The sequence below is a fragment of the Eurosta solidaginis genome, chromosome 3 (assembly GCF_040869045.1).
Source record: "Eurosta solidaginis isolate ZX-2024a chromosome 3, ASM4086904v1, whole genome shotgun sequence".
NCBI lineage: Eukaryota > Metazoa > Arthropoda > Insecta > Diptera > Tephritidae > Eurosta > Eurosta solidaginis.
In genome coordinates, this window is record NC_090321.1 from 139,307,681 (window position 1) to 139,316,026 (window position 8,346).

At 39.4% G+C, this 8,346-nt stretch overlaps 1 pseudogene; it reads left to right on the forward strand.

The window, feature by feature from the left end:
- The first annotated feature begins 4,813 nt into the window (after window positions 1-4,813).
- On the forward strand, window positions 4,814-5,351 carry LOC137246007 (cytochrome b-c1 complex subunit 2, mitochondrial-like; annotated as a pseudogene).
- The last annotated feature ends 2,995 nt before the right edge of the window (window positions 5,352-8,346 follow it).

Consider the following 8,346-nt stretch of genomic DNA (forward strand, 5'->3'; position numbering starts at 1 on the left):
AACTTGATGAATTTTGGAGCTTCTATTCGTAAAAAAGGGGCAAAAATGACAGTTTGTATGAAGTATATAATATATATACCACCGATCTCTATGATTTTTTCAGACAACAATATATGCTATATACGTAAGCATTTGGTGAAATTTGAAGCGGGGCAGAAATTGCGCAAAGTTTCGTATCTGAACAATCGGTTGTATGAGATATATACTATGTATATACCCGATCTCAATGATTTTTTTAGACATCAATATATGCTATACACGTAAGCATTTGGTGAAATTTGAAGCTTCTAGCTGTTAAAATGGGGCCGAAATCGCAAAAAAAAAATATATATACTATATATATACTATATATACCATCATATATATATTATATATACCACCGATCTCTATGATTTTTTGACCCAAAAATATATACTATATACGTAAGCAATCGGTGAAATTTGAAGCTTTTAGCTGTTAAAATGGGGTAGAAATTGCCAAAAGTTTCTTATCTGAACAATTGTTTGTATGAGATTTATACTATATATACAACCGATCTCTATGATTTTTTCAGACAACAATATATGCCATATACGTAAGCGTTCGGTGAAATTTGAAGCTTCTAGCTGTTAAAATGGGGCTAAAATTGCGAAAATATATATATACTATATATATACTATATATACCACCATATATATACTATATATACCACCGATCTCTATGATTTTTTCAGACAACAATATATGCCATATACGTAAGCATTCGTTGAAATGTGAAGCCTCTAGCTCTTAAAATAGGGCAGTAATTACGAAAAGTTTCTTATCTGAACAATCGGTTGTGGGGGATATATACTATATATACGACCGATCTCATAAATTTTTTCAGGCAACAATATGTGCAATATACGAAAGTATATGGTGAAGTTTCAAGCTTCAATCTGTTAAATTGAGTAAGATATTACAAAAATCCTCTTTTTCTGAAAAATCGATTGTATGGAGGATATATGCTATAGTGGTCCGATCCGGCTGGTTCCGACAAATGTCTAATCGGACACCCAAATACACCTGCTCACCAAATTTTATCAAGATATCTCAAAAATTGAGGGACTAGTTTGCATACAAACAGACAGACGGACAGACGGACATGGCTAAATCAACTCAGCTCTTCATTCTGATTATTTCGGTATACTTAATGGTGGGTCTGGCATATGCTGATGACATTGATATCATCGGCTTAAACACCCGCGCTGTTAGTTCTGCTTATTCCAAGCTGGAAAAAGAAGCGGTAAAGATGGGTTTGGTGGTGAATGAGGGCAAAACGAAGTACCTGCTGTCATCGAGCAAAGAGTCAGCGCATATGCGCCTTGGCAACCACGCTACTGTTGGCAGCCATAATTTCGAAATAGTAAAAGACTTCGTTTATTTGGGAACCAGCATCAACACTAGCAACAACATCAGCACTGAAATCCAGCGAAGAATCAATCTTGCCAATAAATGCTACTTTGGACTAGGTAGGCAATTGAAAAGTAAAGTCCTCTCTCGGCGAACGAAAATCATACTCTACAAGTCACTTATCGTACCCGTCCTGCTATATGGGGCAGAAGCATGGACCATGACAACAGCAGATGAAGCGGCTTTGGGAGTGTTCGAGAGAAAAGTTCTTCGAAAGATTTATGGACCTCTACGCGTTGGCGATGGCGAGTACCGAAGAAGATTTAATGATGAGCTGTACGAGCTATACGCAGACATCAACATAGTCCAGCGAATTAAAACGCAGCGGCTGCGCTGGCTAGGCCATGTTATGCGAATGAAAGATGATGCTCCGGCCAAGAAAGTGTTTCTATCGGAACCCGCCTATGGAAGCAGAGGTAGAGGGCGGCCCCCACTCCGTTGGAAGGACCAGGTGGAAAACGATTTAAACTCCCTTGGTGTGACCAATTGGCGCCGGTTGGCGGAGCGAAGGAGCGACTGGCGCGCCTTGTTGGACGGCCATAACCGTTTAGACGGTTAAGCGCCAATTAAGTAAGTAAGTAAGTAATGGTGGGTCTATCTATTTTCCTTTTTTTTTTTTTTATCTATTTTCCTTTAAGGACTTACAATTTTGGGTTTCGTGACGAAATTAATATACCATTTCATTTTCATGAAAGGTATAAAAATGTCATTCATATAATAAGAAGTCCGTTCTTTTCGAATGAAACTTTATTAATGATCTCCAAATTTCTGCAATGCTTATAACTAAGTTCACAAAAATGAGCTTAAAACTAATAATAGTAACTGTAATATGTAATGTTGTTGTTAATTGCGAATAAAGAGAAAGAGATTTATTTATTGGAAGTTGTTTACGGAAATATAGCTAATAAGTGAGCGGATATGGAAAGCGAAGGAAAGGTGTAAGAGGAAATGGTATAAGTAAGAAGAGCATGACAGTTATTAGTAGAGGGTGTGTCAGTATGTGACTAATGATAATTATTGGTAGAGGATGTGTCGGTATGTGACTATATAAAACACGCGGTGAGTATAGCTCCTGTTCATGTAGTAAAATTTGCTAACTTTAACCTTATTTCTTTCTTTTCATTAATAAATTTTTCTTTTCCTTTTCAGAATAAAAAGGATGTCAATCTCAACCGCCTTAAGGCACGTATTTCCTCAAAATACGGTTTGGAAACTTCGCCACGTTTGGTTGACATCATCGCCGCAGTGCCACAGGATGCCAAAGAAAATGTTGCTGAAATTGTGTGTGAAACCAATACGCACGGCGAGTGGGATTACCGTAGTGTCATTAATGCAAGCCACATCGTTGTCCACATATCAACACTATGGGTGTAAAATATCGAATTAAACATCATCTTATATCATTCCATTTGGCCCTTGATGTTAAACCGTCAAATTTTCAAGGTCAATGAAAAAAGAAAAATTGTAAACTGTTTAAATTTTGCCATGGATGTGCAATAATGGTAACAGTAAATTTCATACAAACCATGCATACCTTCACCCTGGTGTAATAGGAGGTATGACACATAATGTCGCTAAATGAGCAGTAGTAGAATGCATTGAAGCAAAGCAAAAGCGAATGACAACGGTGTGGGAAATGATGCCTTTGCACGTAAACAACAACTTTCTGGTTTAATTTCGTGTTTACGATGCACATAGTTTGATACGAATTTTATTATTGAAAATATTAACCATTGCCGGGTTGCCACGTCGTAGCATTGGAAGCAGTATCGTGGTTTAATTTTCCTGCGATCCGTGAAATTGTATTCCTCAGAGGTACAAGTTCGCGCAAAGCAGAGCCAGTATTTTTGGCGTTCAATATTTGGGGTGGACCGTCCGGAACCATCTTTCAGTACATCAAGGCTGACGCTTTGTGGCATGAATGGGGGTTTAAGTAGACGTCTCAGTATTCCGAACGTTTTTTGTTTTGGAGGCCATCTGAGGTTAATCGGCCGCAAACGAAACAACGAAGCAATAGACGAGTTTAGTAACTGGAACTTCAGCACTAAATTAACACTGAATTTATTAATATTTGATCTTTGAATTTAGAATGCCAAAGGCCTGGTTGCATTTCAATCTACAATCAATTGTAGGCTGTTGGTGGCTACCAGAATAAAATGAACTTCAAATTTCGTTTCAATCTACGATGAGCAAAATGCTAAATGGATCGATAAGAAACTAATTCCCGAGGTGGTCATTACTATTGTTTTACTGCACCAAAATGTCTGCCCTAAAGTAAATAAAGGTAAGAATTGAATGATTAAACACGGACAAATTAGTAGCTCCGCGTCTACCGAGCACCATTGATGTTGATATGAAGTCGGAAAGTACCAAAATCAACCAAACTATAGAAACGAGTGCTAGTGAATTACAAGAAGACTACGCTTAGTGATCGTTTACCTCATAATGACTTGGATTTGTTGTATTATGTTAATTGACTGATTTGTGAGAACACTACTTCCAATGCTGTTAGCTCTACTCCCCAGCAAAGTGCCTACAACAATATTTAAGTGCTTTATTTGTTCCAACATTAATAACTATCAAAATATTCATAAATATTAAAAGAATGTAGTTTCTACAACAATGAATAACAGCTGTAATCGAATGATGACTCCCAAAAGTGTGGCAGTGAAGCTATAATATAAAAATAGGAACGTAAAGGTGGCCATCGTGCCATGCAAGTTTGAAGCTCTTTGTATAAGGATATTAATCGCTTTCCGCATAGCATAGCATATAGTGAGCATTATACCTTCACTCCAATACAAAAGTGAGTTGTAAAAATCAATTCGTATATCCCACGATTTATTGTTTGTAAACTGATATGTTTTATGATTAAAAAATTGTTTTGTTTGGAATAAAATTTTCAATTATAAAACCCTAATTGAATTCCTCAAGGTTAGCCTTGTCCTTTCTTTGATCCCTGTAGTACTGTGAATTTGATGGAAGCAGTGAAAAAGGTTTTGGCCCTCGGGTTTGGGTGGTGGCACAGCGTACTTGATTGTCGTGTTTTCGAAACGCTCTTGCCGTTGTAAATTTCGCACAAAATCTAAAAACAGGAAGTGTGGTGACAATAATCTTATAGATATAAGTAAAAAAAACGGGTTAAAATCATACTCTATTTCGAATAAATATTACCGCATAAACTACTAATGTTCCTAATGAAACTAAGGTTCGCGGACACCCAAGCGCCATCCGATTCGAAAGAGTTCCACGAGGTGACCCAACGGGGTGCACTGAAATGGCTTGAAAAGGCCTTGGATAGCCTGCTGCGCACTGGTCTCGTGGAAACGCGTCTAGAGCTACCAAGGGAGATGGCATGATTTGCCAATTTGTTTGGACGTTTAATGCAAGGTGGTTCGCTAGTGAATCAGAAGGAAGCTCTAGCATTTGCTGTCTTGCAAAAGCTGTAGGTGATGGTGCTGCTACCAAACGTAATTTTAATGGTTCATTCGGTAAAGCATTGTAAGGCGTCCTTTCTGATGCACCAGCTTCGTTTGCCACCCTTAATGCTTCAGATGCAGATGCGGGTCCCTTTGGATTTGTAGTATCTGCTGATTCCCAACATATTGGCAAGGCCGTGGTGTACTAACACGCGCTTTGAAATCAGGCTCAGTATCATCCAATGATGTCAATCGTGGTAAGGCTGTATTGAAAGCTGCCTTATTGGAGAGTTATGCTACCGATAGTTCTTTGATCAGACAAATTACTCTCCAGGCAGTACGCACTAAACAAGTACATAGCATTGATGCTTTATTGGCGGCTATTGATGCTGTTACTCAGCAGGACGTGCAGGAGGCTGCCAATAAAGCTGGATCATGAAAGCTGTCTGGTGGAGCTGTAGGCAATTTGGCCAACGTTACATATGCATCAGATCTAGCTTAAATATGTATATATTTATAAAATTATTTATTAATGGCATGTTCTGTCAAGAGCACGAAATACGATATGCCCTTCAAAATAAAACGAATTAAAGCCTAAATAGAATATTGCTTTGGATGTGATTTAAGATGGCTACTGAAATAGTTAATGCATGTTCCTGTATGTGCGGCTGATGATCTGCTGAACGGGCTAATTCTTCAGTTGCAAAAGTAATAAGTTTTTGATTCGGCTCTGATGGGATGAGTGTGTCCGAGTTAACGACACGTTCGATGTCAGTTTGCTCTGGCAGCTTTTGATTGTTTGTAATCATACACGGTATGAAACTTGAATGGTTTTTTTTGTTTTGATTAAAATTTTCAAAGAATGCCGTCTGGGGTAAAATGTTGTGGAAAAGAACGTAAGACTTTTTGGGGTTGTGGACAAATGCTCGTTATTTAAGCTGATGTTTCTTTGACAAGAGGACAAGTTAATTTATTTGTAATCATTCTCGTGAGAAATTCGATTGTTTTGAGCTATTTATTTAGAATTTTATGCAAACCTTTTGAGTTTTGAGATTTTAACGACGAATCTCATATATATTGAAATTTACCTTTCCAGTTCATTCTTAAAAGGGCGTTAGTTGAAAGTGGGATATGATAGGAAAACAGAAGTTGGATATTGTTAGGAGAATTTGCAGTGGAATTTCTAGGGTTTGAGGAAGTGGAATATTGTGCAGTTTATTTTCTCATTTTCTTAATTTTCGACTTTATTTATATTTGAATATTTTTTGAGTCGTTGGATATTCTGGTGACGATGTGAATAAATTTCTTTGAGGATTTAACTGCTAATTTAATTGCGCATTCTGTTGCAGATAGTGAATCTAGGGTATGTTGGCCTCGTTCCGGGGAACGAGAGCGGGATATCGGTGTGTTGGTCTTGTTCGGGGTAAACGAGAGCTGGGTTATTTGGGATAAAGGAGTGTGGACTATTTAAGTTCATTTTCGTTGTCGTTGGGCGGAAGTAGTACCAGTTTCGCGATTGGTCTGCTAATTTGTCCCTTAACTGTATTGACGTCAACAACACGTACACGGTTATCGGAACCTGGATGTGTGTTGACGATTCTCCCCATTCTCCACTCGTTTGGTTGCAGGTTATCCTCTTTTATGACGACTAGGTCCGCGGGTTTTAAGTTGGATTGTGGATGTTTCCATTTATACCTTTTCTGGATCTCGGTGAGATATTCCGATTTCCATCTTTTGTAAAAGGTTTGATGAAGGGCTTTCATCTTTTGCCATCGGTTTACAATTGCGGCAGGGTTTCCACTACAATCGAGTTCAGGTGGAGCTAAAAGATGCCCACCTACGAGAAAATGGCCTGGAGTAAGCGGCTCCAGGTCGGAAGGGTCGTTGGATGAGGGACTTAGAGGTAACGAGTTGAGGCAGGCCTCAATTCGATATAAGAGGGTTGTAAACTCTTCGCAAGTATATTTATGATCGGACGCGATCTTTTTAAAGTGGGTCTTAAAACTTTTTACCCCCGCTTCCCACAAACCTCCCATGTGAGGAGCGCTTGGCGGTATAAAATGCCATTCTAAAGTGTGATGGCTATATTTATTCAATGTTCCGTCCCTTGCTTCACGCAAAAATTCCTTAAACTCGGATCGTAACGATCGCGAAGCTCCGACAAAGTTAGTACCATTGTCGGAGTAAACGTTTTTCGGACAGCCTCGTCTGGATACAAATCTGGCGAAGGCAGCTAGGAAGGACCCGGTACTAAGGTCGTTTCTCGCTTCTAGATGGATGGCTTTCGTCGAAAAGCAGACAAAAAGGCAAACGTATCCTTTTGAAATTCGACATCCCCTTCCTCGGTAGGATTTTGTATCGAATGGTCCCGCGAAATCTACCCCAGTGTTAGTGAAGGCCCTAGTAAAGGTGGTGCGGAAGGATCCCCATAAGTTGCGTTTTTGTTCGCTTCCTGTAAATAGTACAGACCTGACAGTTGTGGATAACCGACCTTATCATGACTTTAACGCGTGGGATCCAGTACTGAGTGCGGATATGACGTAGCATCAGCTGGTTCCCTCCATGCAGGGTGGTCTCATGAGAGGATTGAACTATAAGTCTGGATAACCTGCAAGTATAAGGAAGAATAATGGGATGACTTTCGTTATGGGACATGTCTTTGGATGCCCCAGTCCGCCCCCCAGTTCGAATGATGCCTTCTTTATCTATATATGGGTCCAGGGGTAAAATCTCACTCTTACCATTTATCAGTTTCCCTGACTTCAAATTTGCGTACTCTTCTTGATAATGTTGCCTCTGGCATATTGTTATCAATCTTCGTGTTGTTTTTTCTATTTCGTCAGGAGCTATCGAATGAGAATCCCTTTTAAAGGAAGCTTTAGTTGTTGGGTGCGTATTCTGGAAAAACCGAAGAATATAGGATATAACCCGCAAAGCCCTTGTTAAATCGGAAAACCTATCTAGAATATCAAAGTTATTTTTGACCGAAGTTGTATGAACTTTCACCCTCTTTTCCTCCATATTCGTATTGTAATCTTCTTCTTGTGTTGGCCAATTTTCGTTGTCTTCTTGTAACCAAGAAGGTCCCTGCCACCACAAAGAATTTTCGATTATATCCGAAGCGAGGAGGTCTACGTGCCGCCATACTTTGTCTCCAACTTTGTTGATGATTTTCGTTATTCGATGTGCCACAAACGTTGACCACGAACATGGTGGCTTTCGGATCCATGCCAGTACTATCGTCGAATCTGTCCAAAGGGTTACTTTAATATTGGAAAGTTGCATATTTTCTATGACCGACTCTATGATTTCTGCAAGTAGGACTGCGCCGCAGAGTTCCAGTCGTGGCAATGATATAGTTTTCACCGGGGCTACTCTCGTTTTGGCCATCAGCAAGTTGGTGAAGACTTGATCCTTCGTTTGTACCCTCAGGAAGACAGTGGCGGCATATGCTTTTTCCGAGGCATCGCTGAATCCATGTATTTCGACATTGTCCT